The sequence below is a fragment of the Aquarana catesbeiana genome, linkage group LG03, assembly GCF_042186555.1.
Source record: "Aquarana catesbeiana isolate 2022-GZ linkage group LG03, ASM4218655v1, whole genome shotgun sequence".
NCBI lineage: Eukaryota > Metazoa > Chordata > Amphibia > Anura > Ranidae > Aquarana > Aquarana catesbeiana.
In genome coordinates, this window is record NC_133326.1 from 519,509,679 (window position 1) to 519,532,884 (window position 23,206).

General features: G+C 43.4%; 1 protein-coding gene across 4 annotated transcripts in view; it reads right to left on the reverse strand.

The window, feature by feature from the left end:
* Nucleotides 1-23,206, reverse strand: part of ANKS1B (ankyrin repeat and sterile alpha motif domain containing 1B) — a 241,738-nt gene that overhangs the window by 126,195 nt on the left and 92,337 nt on the right. The window lies entirely within an intron of this gene.

Below are 23,206 nucleotides of genomic sequence, written 5' to 3' on the forward strand. Positions count from 1 at the left end.
CTGCATCTGAGCACCAAAAACCAAAAATGCTATTTATCCCCTTCCTGCCCATGCTATAGCCGAAAGATGGCTACAGAGCGGGCTTAGTTTGCCAGGAGGACGTTCATCACAGATCGGGGTAAAGGGCCAATCACAACCGCTCTTTGACATGTGATCAGCTGTGTCCAATGACAGCTGATCACAGGATGTAAACACAAGCTGGTTATCAGCTTTTCTTTCCTCACGCTGGCTGCGTGAGGAGAGAAGAAAAAAGCCAATACAAGTGGCTTGTGCTTAAGGGACATAGGCACTGATAATCAGGGCAGTGATTACCAGTGTCCTGATTATCAGTGCAGTCCCACCAGTGCCCACCAATGCTGCCAATTAGTGCCCACCAGTGCTGCCAATCAGTGCCCACTAGTGCTGCCAATCAGTGCTCATCAGTGCCACCTATCAGTGCCCATCAGTGCTGCCTATCAGTGCCACCTCTTAGTGCCCTTCAGTGCCGCCTATCAGTGCTGCCTATCAGTGCCACATCATCAGTGTCCATCGGTGCCACCTATCAGTGCCCATCAGTGCAGCCTCATGAGCGCACATCAGTGAAGGAGAAAAATGACCTGTTTGCAAAATTGTAATACAAACTTTAAAAAATGTTTGTTTGTTTTTCAAAATGTTCAGTCTTTTTTTGTTTATTTAGCAAGAAATAAAAAAAACAGTGATAATTAAATACTACCAAAATAAAGCTCTATTTGTGTGAAAAAAATGATAAAAATTTCATATGAGTACAGTGTAGCATGACCGTGCAATGGTCATTCAAGGCATGAAAGTGCTGAAAGCTGAAAATTGACCCTGGCAGGAAGGGGGTAAAAGTGTCCAGTAGGCTAGTTTAATATTCAGAAAACTCACCCATCCATTTATGTCTCCATGCTTTATAAGAAATCAGATGATTCATGCAGCATTTACTTCCTGATGTTGATTGAGAAAGTTCCATTTTAAAATGGAATTTCAGCTAAAGCTTAACTTCTCTTAAAAAGGTTGCCTCCCCCTCCTAACACCTATGATCAGGGCCGTCTTTAATATTGATTGGACCCTGGGCAAAAAAATTTTTTGCCCCCTCCATGCAGTTTCTCTCTCCACCTGCTTTGAGACATACAATAAAAAACAGCTAGACTCAAAATCAGTTTACTAAATCAGATCAGACAGCGATTGCGATTGGTTGCCAGAGATTACAGTGTATCATTACCACTCACTGACTGGTTGCTAGAGGTTACAGCACATCATTTCTGCTTGTTGATTGGTTGCTAGAGATTACTGTACATCAATACTGCTCACTGACTGGTTGCTATAGGTTACTGCACATCATTACTGCTTACTGATTGGTTGCTAGAGGTTACAGCACATGATCTCCTCACTGCCTGCACACCATGGACTGGGGAAGTGAGGGGGCCTATTAATAGACAGAACTCCTAGAGAATATAAAGAGGAGTTTCAACACTGGCCACCAATGTAATAGGGATTTATACTAATCACTAATGTAATAGAAGCATTCACAGTAACCACCAATGTAAAGAGGGATTTACACTGACCACCAATGTAAGGGGGGCATTCACACTGGCCACTAGTGTGAATGAAAGGACGCTACACAAGCACCAATGTAACTGAGACATTTAGCCTGCGTTCACATTTGGGTGTGTTGGGAAAGCATGCAAAATCGCTTTCCTGACACCACAGAAATGTGTTGCCCTTTAGCAGATACACAGCAGTGCCATTAATTGTTAATGACACCCTCACGCATCTGCTGAGATGTGCCTTGGCACCGTGTGATTTTGGAAAAGGGTTTGAGAGTTTCTTCCGCATTTCTAGCGCATAGAGCAGCCCATTGAAATGAATGGACTTCCCTACACATGACCTACATCTTTATCCACCCTGTCAGTACACCTTTGCATCCTTAAACCCATGCTAACCTCTGCACCCCAAACCTTCACCATCCTATCCACTCCCCCTCCCCTTTAACTCTACCTGCCTCCTCTGCTCATCTTTGTACCCACCTTACTTACCTCTATACACCCCCCCCTTGCTCACCTGTTCACCCCAAACTGTAATATCTTCTCTGACTACCTCTGCACACCCCCCCCACTAATGTGTTTACCTTTGCAGAACAGGCTGATTATAGGCTTAATGACCACAGTTGTAGGCAGGACTTTCAAGCATGCCCCTTTACCTCCCCAGTGGGCAGCATTCAGTATAGGTGATGGTGGATATGACCTTGGGGGGGCATGATATACATATGAATACCACCTCTATTTACATATGAATCCTGCCGGTCTGCCTCTATTTACATATGAATGCTGTCACTATTTACATATCAATGTCGGTATTTACATATAAACACAGGGTCTGCAGGTGAGTAATCTGTACACAACAATAGGGCAGAGATGGGCAGCATTAGTAACAGAACTTCATACTGAGATATCAGCACATAGCACGGGACTAAAACCTCAAGGGACAAGGGAATTTAAACTGGGATAGTTGTCAAGTATGAGGCAGCTGCTTGGGCCCCACAACAATGACAGGGCCCAGGGCAGCTGCCCCTTTTGCCCTGCCTTAAAAACGGCCCTGCGATGCCTAACCTCTATAAAAAATAAGTATATACATACCTATTTTTTGCTCACTACAGTACAGTCACATGATCCTCTGTGTCAGCCAGCAGTGGCTGCAGGTGAATAGAGAGAGACAATGGCTAGGAAAACTGGGAGTGACAATATAGCCCATAGGCTCCCTTGGTGAAGCCATTATCAGGGATCTGACACTGGCTGAATATCAGGGCTGGACTAAGCCCTTTCTTCTCAGAGCTGGCTGCTCAGCTGTTGGCTAATTGCCAGCTCCTATCTCTCCACAGTTATTCAGCTGTTGATGATATCCTGCTCGACAGTCCTGCCTACTTAAGCCATCCAGCCCAGAGGAGCTCTGCCTTCACCTTGGTCAACATCACAGAGACATCTCCTGAGTTCCTGTTTAAAGACTTGCTTTGCTGACATTCCTTCTGGCTCCAGATCTTGTTTGCTGTTTCACTACATTGATCCCTGACTTCGGGCTTGGCTGACTATCCGTTCCGGTTATTGAACTTTGGCTATGTTTTGACTACATTTGTTCTTTTTACTTTTATTATTAAACAAGTGGGATTTAACTGTACTTCTGTCTCGGTCTGATTTCATGGTTTCTGACACTGACACGTGAATGGACTAAAGCGGGCTAAATATAGGTAAGTATGTAGATACATCTTTCTTACAGATGTTAGACATCATAGGTTTTAGGATGGGAGAGGTAGCATTTTTAAATTGAGTTAGGCTTTAAATGGTCTACTTTAAATGGTCTTTCATGCTTTAGAACTGTTGCAGTGTTTTCTTCTTATTTAGTGGTTACATACAGGTGCATTTAAAAAAATTACAATGGAGGTGATCAGTGCCACAGGCTGATCGCGTCCATGCCACCCCACACTGATGTAGTAATTCATGCAAAAGGAGACCCGACCAAGTATTGAGTGCATACTGTACTGTACATGGACAAACTTTTCAGTAAGCCAACATTTCTGTATTAAAAATTCTTTTTTTTTATTGGTCTTATGTATTATTCAAATTTTTTGAGATACTGAATTTTGGGTTTTCACTAGCTGTAAGCAGCCACAATCATCAAAATTTTAAAAAAGAAATCCTTAAAATATATCACTCTGTGTGTAACACATCTATATATATATATATATATATATATATATATATATATATAAAAGTTTCACTTTTTGTATTGAACTAATGAAATAAATTAACTTTTTGATGAAATTCTAATTTTTTTAGATGCGCCTGTATATCTGGATTGTTAATGACACTTATTGTTAGTCATAGGTTTCATTACCAAACCAGAAATATGTACCCACTGAATAAATGTGTATTATTGAGTGTTGTATAAGTAAGAGATTGCATCATGACCACAGTGATTTTTCTACTGCTAAAGCCGGGTACACACTAACTGTTTTTTTCATGCAACCTGTCAGCTCCGGTCGGAGACACTGTACTAACCATGCGAGATTAGTCCAGTGATCTCCTCCACTGAGCTGTTGTCTTCTGACAAGGGGGCGGCCCCCGCCAGAACACGCTGATCAGCGCTCTCTGCCATTGGCATTTCTATCCATGGCCATCGTTAGTAAAGGCAGATGATTCATGAAGCATTTACTTCCTGATGTTGAGTGAAAAACTATAAACTTTAATAGATATGTGAAAACTGTGTAGATTTGCAATTGTGAAGTGTTGGCATCCATTTTTGCCCTGGAGCTAGCACATTTTCCAAGAGTTGAGCAATACCCACTTCAGAACTGTATGGGAGACTCAAGTAGAATAACAACTCTCCTGACAGGTCATAGGTATTCTATGGTCATTCTATATTGATCCACAGCCCAGTGCTCCTGTGGGATCTGGAGGGGCTGAGCAGAGAGCCAGTGACTGACAGTAACCAGCTCTCTGCAGGCTAAAGACTGAGAGCGGTGTTGATCAGTGTTTGATCGCTCAGTTCTTGGTCTTAGAGGCTACAGGGGACAGCTGCAGCTGGGATTGGTATACAGCCATCTAGGTGAGTATGATTTTTTTATCTTGTAAAAAAGTCATATGTCTCTTTTAATATCCAAGCAGCATTGAGCAGTAAGAGCCTCTATCACTGCCTGCCTGATACTAAGTCAATCAGAATGCCCTTACCATTATCTCCATGGCATAAATTTGATTGAAAGTGAAGAGGGTGTTCATGATCTGTCCCCAGTTGTATATTACAAACTATGAGAGAGCTCAGGGTATCAAAAAAGATACACTTCATATAATTCAAACTATCTATCTATACTATACTATATTGTCAAAAGTATTGGGACACCTGCCCTTCCTGTTCCAACATGACTGTGCACAAAGCATAAAGACATGGATGACTGAGTTTGGGATGGAGGATGTTGACTGGCCTGCACAGAGTCCTGACCTCAACCCAATAGAACACCTTTGGGATAAATTAGAGCGGAGACTGTGAGCCAGGCCTTCTCATCCACATCAGTGCATAACCTCACAAATGTGCTTTTGGAAGGATGGTCAAACATTCCCATAGACACACTCCTAAACCTTGTGGACGGCCTTCCCAGAACAGCTGAAGCTGTTATAGCTGCAAAGAGTGGGCCAACTCAATATTGAACCCCACGGACTAAGACTGGGATGCAATTAAAGTTTATGTCCGTGTAAAGGCAATACTTTTTACAATATACAGTATCTATCTATCTATCTATCTATCTATCTATCTATCTATCTATCTACTAAAATTTCAACCACAGGGATCCCTTTCATGACATTGAGCCTGGGTTCACACTGTAGCGCTGCGGGAACCAGCGTGATTTCAGCGCTGGTTCCCACATCACATCTCTCCTGCAGGCAGTTAACACTGCCCTCTGTGAACCGCTGTGGGTGTCAATACAATGTTAATGACACCCCCAGATCGGTCCACAGATCGCAGTGCAAACTGTGGATTCGGACAGGAATCGGATTGCATGGGTGTGAGAACACCCATGCGATCTGATTCCAGTGCAGGGAAAAAAAAAAGTCCCTGCACCTTTTCTGTGCGAATCAAGAACGAGTTCAGTCATACAACTGTATGGCTGAACTCGCATTGCACAGACATCGCATGTGATTGGCACCGCAGTGCGGGTGCCAATCACATGCAATGTCTGTTTTTGCTGGTGTGAACCTAGGCGCACATCTCTCTCCACAATTCCTGCAACTGATATTTTCTGTGTATGAAATAGAGCCGTGAAAATATTATACAGCATACTGGTAAAATCCGACCAAAAATTATTTTTCAAGTATGCTTTAAAAACAAATTCACAGTTCATGGAAAATTTACAATAGCTTCCTTGAACGCCTCCTTTTACACTGTAGGTAAATAATTTCCTTCTTACAACATACTATACATTAACCGGTAGGCAGCACAGTCAAGAATGTAAGTGCATAAAACGTCATACAAATAGATAGCTCCCCTTGAAGTCCCACCTTTACATTATTTGTAGCTACATAATTTCCTTCCTACTACACATATTGTATCGATAGGTAGCATAGAGAGGAACGTAAGTGTATATAATGCGTCACAGAAGAAGATGGCACAATAGGCTGCAAAGCCGTTTGTGAAGGTCATTGAAACTCATTATGTGGGAGTATAGTTGCTCCACCTTCATGTATAATGCAGAACTTTCTACCGGATCATTGAGAGATTAATTGAAACCTACAAGATTCGAACTCTTCATACTTGCAAAACACTTCAGATAGCTTCATATGTAATCATTAGTCAGCCAGGCTTATTTCTTATGAGTGACACGTAAAGAGCTAATATATAATAGAAGAACCCAAACCAACAGGGGTTAGCTATATTGGCAAAAATGTATTAATAAGTAACAGTTAAGTCTCAGGCCACTTAAAACTTATTGTGAGCACATGATAGTTGCTTAAAGATATGCTGAAATTAATTACACAGAATAGAAGAGTGACCTTCATCTTCTTCTGGTTACTTATCTTTAATACCAAGGACACAAAATATTTACTTTTTTAGGGGAAAACAGTTTTCTGGTTCCATTACTAATTCAAATGTTGAAAGAACCCCTTTTCATGGCATGCTGAAGGCAAAAGTGCTTTCTTTCTATTTATTAGGGTCAACTGTGCCTAACATCAATTTTTCATGACAACCCAATGATCAGATTTCCTTGCAGTAGTTGGCTTTGACACCCTCTCCCACAAGGTGATACTGAAAATGTCACTGCCAGTTGGCTGGACTTTCAGTTTTGGTAGGTGCCACAAGGCTGATTCACTCACTAGGTTGTATATATCTTGAAGACCTAATGGTCCGACTTCCTTGTAGCAGTTGGTGTTGTAACCCACTCCCCCCAAGGTCATAATGAAGGTGTCACTGCCTCCTAGTTAGGCTTTCTGGTTTGATAGGTGCCATTACTTTGATTCAAAAGCATTTAATAGATCTTGAAGACCCAGTTGTAGGATATCCTTGCATTAGCTGGTGCTTTCACCCTCTCCCTCAAGGCTGTTCTAAAGAAGTCATAGCCTCTTAGTTGGCTCTACTAATTTGAGTTCATTCTACATTACCAAGGATACTTTGGAGAACTGTGAAACCATAATTTATACTTTAAAGTCTATGAAAGCCAAAACGTTTTTCTTTTTAGTTTTGGCTAGAGCATGGATTAACCACTTCCGGCATGCCCTTTAGCAGATTTACTGCTACAGGGCAGCCCTCCTGTGCAGAATCACGTATTGACAAAGCCAATTCATTTGTGTCCCACACGCTCCCTCCTGCAGACACTGCAGCTAACAGTGAGAAGGGTTTCCCCAATACAGGCATTGCTGGTAATCCAGAAAGCAGTGGCCAGGACTAGGTGTGGCCAGGTGCTGATTGACAAGCTACAGGCTTGTCAATATCAGTGACAATGCTGATCGCCACACCCCCTGCAACATTTAATCATCCAACTGTAGTGGAAGCAGGAAAAGCCCACCAGAAAGTGGCAACTCTGCTCTGAATTCAGGAGCAGTGCCACATTTTCGCCATACCATCACAGGAAGGTAGACTTAATTGGCAGGATTACAAGTATTTGTGGGACCTTCGACATAAAATAGGGCAGCACTCCTACTAAACAAACGAATGAATCATCTAGAAAAAAATAAATAAATCAAAACTACAGTTGTGCTTATAAGTTTACATACCCTGGCAGAATTTATGATTTCTTGGCCATTTTTCAGAGAATATGAATGATAACACAAAAACATTTTTCACTCATGGTTAGTGTTTGGCTGAAGCTATTTATTATCAATCAACTGTGTTTACTCTTTTTCAATCATAATGTCAACAGAAACTACCCAAATGACCCTGATCAAAAGTTTACACACCCTGGTGATTTTTGGCCTGATAACATGCACACAAGTTGACACAAAGGGGTTTGAATGGCTATTAAAGGTAACCATCCTCACCTGTGATCTGTTTGCTTGTAATTAGTGTGTATAAAAGGTCAATGAGTTTCGGGACTTCTGACAGACCCTTGCATCTTTCATCCAGTGCTGCACTGACATTTCTGGATTCTGAGTCTTGGGGAAAGCAAAAGAATTGTCAAAGGATCTGCGGGAAAAGGTAGTTGAACTGTATAAAACAGGAAATGGGTATAAAAGATATCCAAGGAATTGAGAATGCCAATCAGCAGTGTTTAAACTCTAATCAAGAAGTGGAAAATGAGGGGTTCTGTTGAAACCAAACCACGGTCAGGTAGACAAACTAAAATTTAAGGCACTGCCAGGAAAATTGTTCAAGATGCAAAGAAAAACCCACAAATAACTTCAGGTGAAATATAGGACTCTCTGAAAACATGTGGTGTGGCTGTTTCAAGATGCACAATAAGGAGACACTTGAAGAAAGATGGGCTGCATGGTCGAGTCACCAGAAGAAAGCCATTACTATGCAAACGCTACAAAGTATCCCGCTTACAATAGAGACACCAGAGACAAGCCTCAAACCTTCTGGCACAAAGTCATTTGGAGTGATGAGACCAAAATTTAGCTTTTTGGCCACAACCATAAGCGCTACATTTGGAGAGGAGTCAACATGGCCTATGATGAATGGTACAGAGGTCGATCGCTGATGTTTTGGGGATGTGTGAGCTACAAAGGCACAGGAAATTTGGTCAAAATTGTTGGCAAAATGAATGCAGTATGTTATCAAAAAATAGAGGAGGGACATTTGCTTTCATCAGCCAGGAAGCTGCGCATGGGACGTACTTGGACATTCCAACATGACAATGATCTAAAACACAAGGCCAAGTCGACCTGTCTTTGGCTACAGGAGAATAAAGTGAAGGTTCTGGAGTGGCCATCTCAGTCTCCTGACCTCAATATCATTGAGCCACTATGGGGAGATCTCAAATGTGCTTTTTGCCAAGAGGAATGGGCAGCATTACCATCTGAGAAGATAAAGAGCCTCATCCACAAATACCCCAACAGACTTCAAGCTGTCATTGATGTTAAAGGGGGCACGGTATTAAGAACTGGGGTATGTAAACTTTTGATCAGGGTCATTTTGATAGTTTCTGATGTAATTATGATTTAAAAAGAGTAAACACAGTTGATTGATAATAAATGGCTTTAGCCAAACACTAACCATGAGTGAAAGAAAAAGTTTTTTTGTTATCATTCATATTCTCTGAAAAATGGCCAATAAATCATAAATTCTGCCACGATATGTAAACATATGAGCAAAACTGTATATGCTCAAATATTCACTGCGTATATACATTCTAAATTCACAATCATATATATAAGTGTACGTTCAAATTAATACAATAAATCTTGTTTAGTGCCAGAAAAAAAAAAAAAAAAAATATATATATATATATATATATATATATATATATATATTTTTTTTTTTTTTTTTTAATTTATTTACACATATAGTGGTATTGGAGAGATTATACCCATGTGGTAGGTGCTTTCCAATGAGTTTCGCCATTACAACCTGTATTTTAGAGCATGGCAGCCCACTTTTATTAAATAAAACGGAAAATTCAAAAAGACATCAGTCCCTTTGATGCAGTGAAGTTGTCCTGTTCCAAACACCCCTAAAGCATAATGTTTCCACCTCCATGTTTAACGGTGGGGATGGTGTTCTTGGGGTCATAGGCAGCATTTCTCCTCCTCCAAACATGTTGGAGTTGAGTTGATGCCAAAGAGTTTGATTTTGGTCTCATCTGACCACAACACCTTCATCCAGTTCTCCTCTGAATCATTCAGATGTTCATTAGCAAACTTTAGACGGGCCTGTACATGTGCTTTCTTGAGCAGGGGGACATTGCGGGCACTGCAGGATTTCAATTCTTCACGGCACAGTGTGTTACCAATTGTTTTCTTGGTGACTATGGTCCCAGCTGCCTTGAGATCATTGACAACATTCTCCCGTGTAGTTCTGGGGTGATTGCTTCTGTGGACAGATGTCTTTTATACAGGTAACAAGCTGAGATTAGGAGCACTCCCTTAAAGAGAGTGCTCCTAATCTCAGCTCATTACCTGTATAGAAGACACCTGGGAGCCAGAAATCTTGCTGATTAATAGTGGATCAAATACTTATTTCACTCATTAAAATGTAGATCAATTTATAACTTTTTTGAAATGTGCTTTTCTGGATATTTTTGTTGTTATTCTGTCTCTCACTGTTAACCACTTGCCGACCGCTGCACGCTGATATACGTCGGCACAATGACAGTGGAGGGCAAATGGACGTACCTGTATGTCCCCTTTAATTGGCGGGGCTAGTGGGAGCGTACGGCGTGATCGTGCCCGCGGGTCCCGCAGACACGATGTCCCGCGATCGTGTCACTGAGCCACAGAATGGGGCGATGCCTATGTAAACAAGGCATTTCCCCGTTCTGTCTAGTGACATGACAGGGATCTACTGCTCCCTGTCATCGGGAGCAGTGATCGCTGTCATGTCAGTGGCAGTCCATCCCCCCCACAGTTAGAATCACTCCGTAGGACACACTTAACCCCTTGATCGACCCCTAGTGTTTAACTCCTTCCCTGCCATTGTCATTTACACAGTAATCAGTGCATTTTAACAGCACAAATCGCTGTATAAATGACAATGGTCTCAAAATAGTGTCAAAAGTGTCCGATGTGTCCGCCATAATGTTGCAGCCATGATAAAAATCGCAGTTCACGGCCATTACTAATAAAAAAAAAATAATAATAAAAATGCAATAAATCTATCCCATATTTTGTAGATGCTATAACTTTTGCGCAAACCAATCAATATACACTTATTGCGATTGCAAAAATATGTAGAATATGTAGAAGAATACATATCGGTCTAAACTGAGGAAAAAATTAGGGGTTTTTTTAATATATTTTTGGGGATATTTATTATAGCAAAAAGTAAAAAATATTGCTTTTTTTTTTTCAAAATTGTCATTCTTTTTTTGTTTATAGCGCAAAAAATAAAAACGCAGAGGTGATCAAATACCACCAAAAGAACGCTCTATTTGTGGGAAAAGAAGGACGTCGATTTTGTTTTGGTGTAACGTCGCACGACCGCGCAATTGTCAGTTATAGCGACGCAGTGCCAAATCGCAAAAAGTGCTCTCGTCAGGAAGGGGGTAAAATCTTCCAGGCCTAAAGCGGTTAAAATAAACCTACCACTAAAATTATTGACGGATCATTTTTATTTGTCAGTGGGCAAACATACAAAATCAACAGGGGATCAAATACTTTTTCCCTCACTGTAAGTATATACTTTATTCTTTACAGGTAACATGTTTTTTTTCAGTTTAGAGTTTTAAACAGGATCTCATCAACTCATTCTAATTTCCCTCCTGCTCAGGTAATAAGCACAAACACAAGAGTTAGTGTGAAAATTACAGATCTTTCTCACCCACAACAGCTGCACACCTATATGTTATCAAAAGGCTGTGCCACGTGTCTGAAATGCCAACATATACCACTCCTCGTCCAGCCTGACAATCCCTCTTATCACTGACGCACCTTAGGCAACACTGCACCAGTTCATTTTTGGCATGCTGACTACCCATTTTAAGTCTGACGTTTAATTTTTGTAAGAGCTTGTTCCCAGTGTATGGCACAAGTTAATAGATGGCACACAAACATATGTGATGTTTGGCCGATATCCCAGGAAGGGTAGGCTGCATCTGTCACTTTATGCTGGAATAAGCAGTGGTTTATGTCCTTGAACACAAATTATGCTGCTGGGCCAGAAAAGCCTTCTATGCATGGAAGGCAGTGGTGGGTAGTCAGTTTGATCTTGGGCCCCCCAACGTCTTTTAATTGCTGCATATGAAATCATTTCTAATTTTATTTCTCCTATTTATACAGCTCCGGCATACACAGAACTGCTGCCCAGTGGATGTTTCCTGCACCATACTCCACAAACTCTAAAATACCTCAAAGTGGTGAAATCCCAGAGGAGCAGCAGATTTCGAGATGCAGCTGGCACCAACCATCATTCAGTGGCCCAAATAGCTTAGATCATGTACTGTCTGCATTCTAATGATGGGTTAAACAAAAAATAAAACTCTTGCCCATGTCTACATGCTTTATTGTATTGAAGCAATGATGGCACACATAGCACAGAGACAGTACAAAGGCTTAGTGCTTGGCATGCATACACATGCATGAATAGGATAACATTGAGCTGCTTCTACAGGCAGAACACAAAACCCCATGTAGAAGAAGCGATTTTTAAGCAAGTGTGCATGGACCCGAAAAGGGAAAACTATCCTCTATCACTCTTCAGCAGTTTAGCCCTAGTGCATGAGATTCCGGGTGGAAGGCACATGCGCACTGTCCAGTCTGCTACCGGCAGCCTGAAAAATTCTATAAGAGGCTGACAGCTGCTGCACCTAGGGGCATTTGTCCCTGGGCGCATACTACCCTAAATGTTAGTACCGCTCGGTGCCGCAGCAGCTGTCAGCCTCCCATAGAGCTTATAGGCTGCCGGCAGCGGGGCTAAACACCCACACCTGAATGCCGTAGTCTTATGCACTGAGGCTAAATGTCCTATGTGCATGGGGCCTATATGGCAAGTGAACTCATTTCCTGAATCAACCGTTGTATTGCTAAGTTTACTATTTTTGAAATTGCTAGGTACAGTATGTGTCCTTACATTCTCTTTTACACCTTGTCTGCAATATTTTGTGTCTGCAGATGTCTATCTATTTTCCTGGCAAGGTTTTATTTTTATTTTTTTTATGTGAGATTCAGAGCAGATTTAAATGTTAATTCAACAAGAGTATCATCTTATAACATTGCATGAGATTTGAAAGCTGTCAGTCAGCGTGTGAGTCATTGCTGTAGGCAGAGACGTCTTCCAATCTCCCCCACACACCTCCTCTCACTTCATTCTTCTCACTGTCCACCTCAGTGTTCCTTCTGTACAACTTCCAGTCATCTGCATTAAAACCTGCTGCCTGCCATGCATACTAAGTAAAGGTGATTTAAAGGGATACCAATAACTTTTACTATGCTGTTATGATAATTGCAAATCAAAGGGCCAATCCACCGGAACGTGATATGTGAGGTATAAGTGAAGCTGGCTGTCATTGAGATTTCCCTGCCATATTGTCATAAATGTAACCTCCTGTGGTCAGGTGTGGTAAAAGCATTTGCTTCTTGGCTACTTGTGTAGTGCACAGCCATCTTGCTGCCCTCTCAGGACTGTGGGTATTCTTAGGCGAACTACAAAACTGCAAAAGAGAGAGAGAGCGCACTAACCTAGTACATTACTCGCAAACTCATGTCGCACGAGCATATCTAGACAAACCGATGAGACTTCCAATTCCACCACACTCCGCTGATGTCATAGGAAGACCTCATAGTGTCCAAGCACAGCTGATGCGTTTCAAAGGTCAAGCCCTCTTCTTCAGAGAACTGGCTCTATTGTACCGCTCTATAGCCCTTCAGCAAACAAACTGTCTCCTGCTACAGCCAAATATTTCAAATTTTGACTCATCAATCCAGAGCACCTGCTGCCATTTTTTAGCACCCTAGTTCCTATGTTTTCATGCATAGTTAAGTCACTTAGCCTTATTTCCACCTCAGAAGTATGGTTCTGTGGCGGCAATTCTTCCATGAAGACCACTTCTTGCCAGACTTCTCCGGACAGTAGATGGGTGTACCTGGGTCTCACTGGTTTCCACCAGTTCTGTGCTGATGGCACCGCTGGACATCTTCTGATGTCAAGGGAAAGTAAGCATTGTTTTTCATCTACTGCATTACAAAAGGGACTGCAGTCTGGGCAAAAAAATTAAAACGTCAGCAGCTACAAATACTGTAGCTGCCAACTTTTAATATAAGGACACTTACCTGTCCAGGGATCCAGCAATGTTGGCACCCGGGCTGATTCCTCAATCGGCTTAGCGTGCAGGCGCCATCATCTTTAGTACGAGAAACTGACAGGTAAAAATGCTAAACACCAAAAAACGCTGCTAAACGCGGCTAAATGCTGTAACAAGCTTTTAGCTGCGTTTAGCCATGTTTAGCGGTTTTAGGTGTTTTTACATTTTAGGGAGTGTGTTTACTGTAAAAATGAGGCTAAGCCCAGGTTTACACTGAACTGTGGGAATGAAGCCGTGCAAGTTCAGCTAAACTCGCATGATTTCACTTTCGCATGTCAGTCCCGATTTCGGCTGCAATTTCACAGACATTTGTGCGGGTTTCTGCACAGATGTCAAAGGAAATCACACCCCGAAATCGCAAAAAGTAATACAGAAGCTACTTTTTGAAATCGGTGCAGCGCCGCAAATACAGCATCATACTGATTAGCACGTGCCATTGCCAGCAATTGCCGCCAATTTGACATGCGCTTTTTCTGACAGCAGTGCTGGCATTTTTTTAAACGTCCTGTGTTCATGAGCTCTTAAAGTAGAGCTCTCCTAAGAGGTATTGTTACATCGCCTGTGCGTACCGGAAGTGTCAGAAGCTGAGCCAAGGCAAGTATATTTATTTTTTACAAATTTAATTTTTTGCACCTGGTGGGGTATAAATAAAGAAGGCACTCTTTTAATTGCTAACCACTTCAGCTTCAGAAGATTTTGGCCCCTTTACGACCAGGCCATTTTTTGCCATTTGCACTGTACTAATTTACCTGGTGATTGGGCGGTTTTACAACGCTGTACCAAAATGAAATTGTTAAAAATAATTTCACACAAATTGAGCTTTTGTGGCTTTGGTGGTATTTGATCACCACTGGGTTTTTTATTATATGAACGAAAAAAAGACTGAAAAAAAAGAATATATATATATATATATATATATATATATATATATATATATATATATATATATATATATATCTAGACATATCAGCATGGATTTCGCACCACTTCCTTAAACTAAATCTCTCTAAAACTGAGCTATTAATATTCCCCCCCGCCCGTGCCCCCCTCCATGACTTTTCCATCAAAATCAACAATGCAACCATCAGTCCCTCCCCTCATGCCAGGGTACTAGGTGTAATCCTAGACTCTGACTTGTCATTTCAGCCCCAAGTCCAATCGTTGTCAAAAGTTTGTAGAATTCACCTCCGTAACATCTCTAAAATTTGCCCCTTTTTAACAAATGAAACCACCAAGCTCCTCATTCACGCCCTTGTTATCTCTCGCCTTGACTATTGCAACTCCCTTCTCATTGGCCTACCTCTCCAGTGGCTATCCCCTCTTCAGTCTATCATGAATACTGCTGCCAGACTTATCCACCTTACCAACCGCTCAGTGTCTGCCAACCCTCTCCTCCAATCCCTACACTGGCTCCCAATCACCCAGCGAATTAAATTCAAAATACTAACCACAACATACACAGGCATTCACAACTCTGCCCCGAGCTACATCACCAATCTTGTCTCCAAATATCATCCAAATTGACCTCTCCGCTCCTCTCAAGACCTCCTATTCTCAAGCTCTCTCGTCTCCTCCTCCCATGCTCGTCTCCAGGATTTCTCCAGAGCCTCTCCTATCCTCTGGAACTTGCTACCTCCACTGGTCCGGCTATCCCCTGCTCTTGCTACCTTCAGGCGATCCCTGAAAACTCATCTCTTAACGGAAGCTTATCACGTCTCCAACTAATCTCCTACCACTTCCAACAGCTCATTCCACACAGTTACAACCTTTTGTACCACCTGCCCGACCTTATTAGATTGTAAGCTCTTCTGAGCAGGGCCCTCTTAATCCTCTTGTATTTTATTGTATTGTCTCCTTTCATATTGTCAAGCACTGCGTAAACTGTTGGCGCTACATAAATCCTGTATAATAATATAATAATAATAATATATATATATATATATATATACACAGTGGGGACGGAAAGTATTCAGACCCCTTTAAATTTTTCACTCTTTGTTATATTGCAGCCATTTGCTAAAATCATTTAAGTTCATTTTTGTCCTCATTAATGTACACACAGCACCCTATATTGACAGAAAAACACAGAATTGATGACATTTTTGCAGATTTATTAAAAAAGAAAAACTGAAATATCACATGGTCCTAAGTATTCAGACCCTTTGCAGTGACACTCATATATTTAACTCAGGTGCTGTCCATTTCTTCTGATCATCCTTGAGATGGTTCTACACCTTCATTTGAGTCCAGCTGTGTTTGATTATACTGATTGGACTTGATTAGGAAAGCCACACACCTGTCTATATAAGACCTTACAGCTCACAGTGCATGTCAGAGCAAATGAGAATCATGAGGTCAAAGGAACTGCCTGAAGAGCTCAGAGACAGAATTGTGGCAAGGCACAGATCTGGCCAAGGTTACAAAAAAATTTCTGCTACACTTAAGGTTCCTAAGAGCACAGTGGCCTCCATAATCCTTAAATGGAAGACGTTTGGGACGACCAGAACCCTTCCTAGAGCTGGCCGTCCGGCCAAACTGAGCTATCGGGGGAGAAGAGCCTTGGTGAGAGAGGTAAAGAAGAACCCAAAAGATCACTGTGGCTGAGCTCCAGAGATGCAGTCGGGAGATAGTAGAAAGTTGTAGAAAGTCAATTATCACTGCATCCCTCCACCAGTTGGGGCTTTATGGCAGAGTGGCCCGACGGAAGCCTCCCCTCAGTGCAAGACACATGAAAGCCCGCATGGAGTTTGCTAAAAAAAACACCTGAAGGACTCCAAGATGGTGAGAAATAAGATTCTCAGGTCTGATGAGACCAAGACAGAACTTTTTGGCCTTAATTTTAAACAGTATGTGTGGAGCACTGCTCATCATCTGTCCAATACAGTCCCAACAGTGAAGCATGGTGGTGGGAGCATCATGCTGTGGGGGTGTTTTTCAGCTGCAGGGACAGGACGACTGGTTGCAATCGAGGGAAAGATGAATGCGGCCAAGTACAGGGATATCCTGGATGAAAACCTTCTCCAGAGTGCTCAGGACCTCAGACTGGGCCGAAGGTTTACCTTCCAACTAGACAATGACCCTAAGCACACAGCTAAAATAATGAAGGAGTGGCTTCACAACGACTCCATGACTGTGTGCCTAACAATGTGTAATGTGTGCTGCTTTTACTAAACGATGTGACTGTTTTACTCCCTGTTTTGCAGGGAAAAAAAAACAGCCACATTGCTGTACTTTGAAGAGAGCCCTGTGTTGTTTACCATCTTCAGTCATTCAGTCATTCGCTCAGCCGATCAGTGGGTCATGGTCATAAATCATTGGCTGGGACCCGCTAATTGGCTTGTGCTGTAGCGAATGACAGCACAGTTGGGGCCGCGCGACCCTACCCCTAAATGCTGGATCACGTAAATATACGTGATCCAGCGCAGCAGGCCGCTCTGTAGCAGTAAAGCCTAAAGTGGTTAAAGCCAGGTAATATTTTTTGTACTAAATGGTTTGAACATTTGCCATTTTTTATTCTTGTCTCCTTCAGCACCGGAAGCCATCTCCTCACTTTCTGTCCTGGCAATTGTTATCTCTAAAACAGGAACTGAAGGAAGATCTTACCTTTGAGGACACAGATATTGATGAAAACTAACAGATATTCTTACCCTTCCTCAGAAATCTAAGGCTCAAAGATTAAAAGTTTTAGTTGAAGTTACACGTCAACATTGCTTTATTATTGTTTTAAGTACGTTAAGGCAGAGAAGAGACTGTGGGGTTGATTTACTATAACTGGAGAGTGCAAAATCTGATGCAACTCTGCATAGAAACCAGCTTCTAGGTTTTTTTTGTCAAAGCTTAAAGTAGAACTATAGGCAAAACGTTTTATTTTTTTTTCATTTTAGATAGAGCAAGGGGGGGTTATAACCCCTGAAGGTAGTGCTGCACCGAAATTGTCGGCTGAAAACTGTGTTTTCGGCATGCGGCCGAAAGAACAAAAGGTGCTGATAATGGCAGTGAAAAGCGGGCGGGGTCCGCCCCGGGTGCCGCACATTGCTCAGAGTCTTCCCCTCCCTCCTCCTCACGCAGAGCAGTGATTTCCTGGTGTCACGGAGCTAAATTGTCCGGGCGGCTGCAGTAACAATGTCCTACCTCCTGTGATAGACGGCACACGGATCCAATTCGGGAAATTGAATCAGTGTGACGTGATCACAGGAGGCAAGACATTGTTACTGCGGCCGGGAAATTCAAATCCAGCTCCGTGACACAGCAGGAGATCACCACTCTGATCCGGGTGCAGGTAGGCTGCATCTGACGGGCACTGGTGAGGCTGCATTTGACAGGCACTGGTGAGGCTGCATCTGAAGGGCACTGGTGAGGCTGCATTTGACAGGCACTGGTGAGGCTGCATCTGACAGGCACTGGTGAGGCTGCATCTGACAGTCACTGATGAGGCTGCATCTGAAGGGCACTGGTGAGGCTGCATCTGATGGGCACCGGTGAGGCTGCATCTGACGGGCACCGGTGAGGCTGCATCTGACGGGCACCGGTGAGGCTGCATCTGACGGGCACTGGTGAGGCTGCATCTGACAGGCACTGGTGAGGCTGCAACTGACAGGCACCGTTGAGGCTGCATCTGACAGGCACCGGTGAGGCTGCATCTGACAGGCACTGGTGAGGCTGCATCTGACAGGCACTGGTGAGGCTGCATCTGAGAGGCACCGGTGAGGCTGCATTGATCTCTTGTATCATGTCTGCAGTCTCTGATCATCTCCTGTATCATGTCTGCTAGAGGTGCACCAAATGGAAATTTTGCTAATACTATTAGCAGTGTGTTTAAGTTTAAGTAAGAGATTATAGACATGACACAAGAGATGGTTAGAGACTGAGGACATGATACAAGAGATGGTCAGAGACTGCAGACTGCATTTTTCTTGAGCTTTTCTTGCACTAAAGGTGCCAATAATGGCCAACAATCAATTCATATTCATTTAAAGCGGAGTTCCACCCATTTAAAAGTCAGCAGCTACAAAAAGTGTAGCTGCTGACTTTTAATAGACACTCACCTGTCCCAGGATACAGCAATGCGGCCACCCGAAGCCACACTTCTCTCCCCCTCCTCTCTGCGGCGCCGGCATTGCAAGTGTGGGCGCCTGGCTGTAGCTTCACGTGCTGCGCATTATGAATGGCCGGTCAATCTTTTGGGACCTGTGACATGTCCCAGAACATTGCAGGGAGGTAGGGAGGAGAGGTGAACTTCCGGCGCCAGGAGAAGAAGTGGGAGCTGGGAACCTGTGAAAACTAGGTACCCGCCCCCCCCCCCAAAAAAAAATTACATGTCAGGGGGTCACGAGTACTTAAAGTGGAAGTTCCATTTTTGGAACTCAGCTTTAAATTGATGATATTCATTAGAAAGTCGAATATAATACAAATTATATAGAAAAATATAAATATTTTATAAAAACTGTCAATTTCGGTTTCGGTTTTCGGCTAAGTGCATCCTGCATATTTAGTTTCGGTACCAAAATTTCCATTTGGTGCACCCCTACTCGTAAAGTTTATTTTTGCCATCTTTTTCCATAGGGGAGACTTCCTTTAACCACTTCAATACCAGGCACGTAGACACCTTCCCGCCCAGGCCAATTTTCACCTTTCAGCGCTGTCGCAATTTGAATGACAATTGCAAGGTCATGCTTCACTGTACCCAAACAAATTTTTTTTTCATTTTGTTCCCACAAATAGAGCTTTCTTTTGGTGGTATTTGATAACCTCTGCGGTTTTTATTTTTTGCGCAACAAATAAAAAAAGACCGAAAATTTCGAAAAAAAACAAGTTTTTCTTTGTTTCTGTTAAAATTTTTTGTAAATAAGTACGTTTTCTCCTTCAATGACGGGCACTGATATGGCTGCACTGACGGGCACCGATACGGCGGCACTGATGGGCACCAATGAGGTGGCACCAATGAGGTGGCACTGATGAGGTGGCACTGATGGGCACTGATGAGGGGCACTGATAGGCGGCACTGATAGGTGGCACTGGTATGCGGCACTGATGGGCACTCATAGGTGGCACCGATGGGCACTCATAGGCGGCACTGATGGGCACTCGTAGGTGGCATTGATTGGTACATATGGGTGGCACTGATGGGTACTTATGGGTGGCACTGATGTGTGGCACTGATGGGAACTGATAGGTGGGCACTGATGGGCACAGATGGGCACTGACAGGTGGCACCGATGGGCAATGACAGGTGGCACTGATAAAATATATTGGTGGCATTGCTGGGCAGATCTGGAACATAATGGTGCCAATCAGTGCCCATTTGTGGGCACTGATTGGCACAGATTGGGCACATGTGGATGGCCATGGGGTACATACCTGGTCATCCACATGTTGCCCCTTCCCTGGTGGTCCTAGTGGCGATCCCTGGTGGTCCAGTGTGGTGATCTGAGGGGGGGCTGCGCTGATAAACAATCAGCGCAGACCCCCCCTGTCAGGAGAACTGCCGGCTCTCCTCTACTCGCGTCTGTCAGACGGGAGTGAGGAAAAGCCAATCAACGGCTCTTCCCATTGACAGCGTGATCAGCCGTGACTGGACATGGCTGATCACGTGGTAAAGAGCCTCCGCCGGAGGCTCTTTACCAAGATCGGTGTAGCGGTGTGTCAGGCTGACACACCGTTCCACCGATCGCCGCGATGCGCGGGCGTGCGGCGGCATGTTATCCTGCTGGACGTCATATGACGTCCAGTCAGGATAACGGAACCACTTCCCGGACATCAATCCGCTATAGGGCGGGTGGGAAGTGGTTAATTTCCTGTCCCATTGCCAAAACAGGAAGTGAGCGGAAATTAAAAGAATCTCTTGGGGACCATAGGTCACCAGAACTAGTGTCCCCATTGGAAGATTTCCCCTCTATTACTTTTTCTGGGGACAACCCAACATCTGGGGATTTTCTTTTACTTTCACTATCCATGATAATGGTAAACAGGACAAATAGAGAGGGCGAATCTCTGTAATGGGGGCACAGACAGCAATAAAAACTGAAGGGTGTTCTAAATCCTCTCCACTCCATCCAAAAACTAAGAAAACAAGTTTTGCCTTTAGTTATGCTTTAATTGAACAAGCTGAAGTTAGAAGTTGATTGGCTACTATGTGCGGCTGCACCAGATTTTGCACTCTATAGTTTTAGTAAATCAACATCTGTGTTCAGAGTGTTTCTTGATGGAATGCTGGGAAGAAAGTGTGTAGAAAAACAAAGACAACCACAACAGCGAGTTTTTTTTTTTCAAATGTACTTATTTCTAATATGTTTCTAGAAGAATAAACCCATTCATGTACTGAGCAGCAGAATTAGCCCTAAGGCTTGTATATATAAGTGCCAGATGTGATCCAGCTGACACTTGTATGAAAATGATGGGCACTGAAGCTATACGGGAAACAATTTAATGCTCACTCAGAATACAGCTTAATAGAATTCACACACACCTTAGAATACTCTTTATTTCACACAGCCCAACAGTCCTGTTTTTAGTGGGACTGTCATATATACACACTATAGCAGGAGTAGGCAACCCTAAAGAGGTGGAGATCTACCTGAACAACACGGGAGAAGTCAAAGATCACCAAGCACAGTGTCGCCTCCTCACACCTGATTTAAACCTCTAATTGCCGTACTACCTGTCGCAATCATGTGCACTGTACAGCAATCATGGGTTTAAATAAGGTGGTGAGGAGGCAACATATTGTCAACACACACTTGGATCGCTTTGCAGAGGAGCAGCAGTGCCTGCTTCACTTGTGAATGAGCCCTTAGTTGCATTTGGCAGTGGCACCTTTAGGGCTCATTCACACGTAAAGTTGGGGGGGGGGGGGGGGGGGTGGTAAAACAGAAGGATATAATAGAAGTCTATGGTTAAGCACAGCAAACCCACAGAAAAGCTGCAGGTACAGTGCACCCGCGGTGTGGGTAAACCGCAGCACATCAGTGTGAAAGCAGCCTTATACTATTATGCCCAGTGTATTGCTTCACACTGACCTGAAGATTTCTTCTTTCCTGCTGCTGGCACCACTCTGGAGACCACTAGCCGGGATAAGAGGTGAAGTGGAGTTGGTATCACTCCACATGGGACAGGAGCCAGCACTACAGAGGAGACATTGGCTTATGCGTCTCTTGCTCCCTACTACAGCTCCAACTTTACAAGTAATCCCTCTGCATTGCACTCTGCCTGATGCTCTGGAATGGCGGGTCAGCAAGCCCAGACTGAGATCTACCAGTCACCTGGCCGCGATCTACTGGTAGATTGTAATCTACAGGTTACTGACCCCCGCACTATAGTGTCCATTTTAAAAGCAGAGGTATGGCCTTTCTGCAGACATACCACTGCTTGTGCTTTAAAAAGGCACTTAGTTCTCTGGTGGCTTTGGGAGATTAAAAAAAAAGCCAGGAGGAAAACCCAGCCACCTGACCTTTCAAAGTTACGCAACTTGCCTCTCCTCCAATGATTAATTTCTCACTGCTAGAATAAGCAGGGAGAACTTCACATGTAGAGCTGGTTTACTAAAGGCAAATAGACTGTGCACTTTTGCAAGTGCAGTTGCTCCAGAGCTTAGTAAATGAGGGGGACCTCTGCTGATTTTCATTATCCAATTATGTGCAAGCAAAAATGCTGTGTTTTTATTTTTCCTTGAATGTGATTGGGTATTCTTTGTAAAGTGAAGCTTCACCTCATTTACTAAGATCTGGAGCAACTGCACTTGCGAAAGTCCATAGTAGTCAACTGTCACAAATTATCCAGGACACTCACACATTTTTGACAGATGTGCCAAAATGACCTTGTCTGCATCCCAAAAATCAAGGTCTGTCACGGACAATTGAAGTTCTTCAAATTCGGGTCAAGCTCTGTATGCTGTATGATTTCTAGCACTCACAAATATGTGGCTGTCTCGCTGACTGGAGACACAGATCCCTCCCTTCACCTCCTCCCCCAGCAGCTGAGCTGTTTAGGCAGCTGTCTGAGGGCTCACTGATGCAAGGTCAGGTGGTGGCTTCTGTCTTAAGTGATTGAGTGGGACTTGGGGAGGGGGTGTGGCCAGCATGAGCCTCGGAGGTGATTGTCAGCCAGTGTTCAAGTTCTGGTGCAGCAGCAGACATCCCAAGTCTCCCACAAGTTGCGGGAGTCTCCCATATTTGGCTGCAGGCTCCCAGACCCCTGTGAGCGCCGGGCAATCTCTTGGCTGGGCCTGTCACTCAGGCACAGACAGAGCAACTGGAGCAGCCGAATGGAGAATGG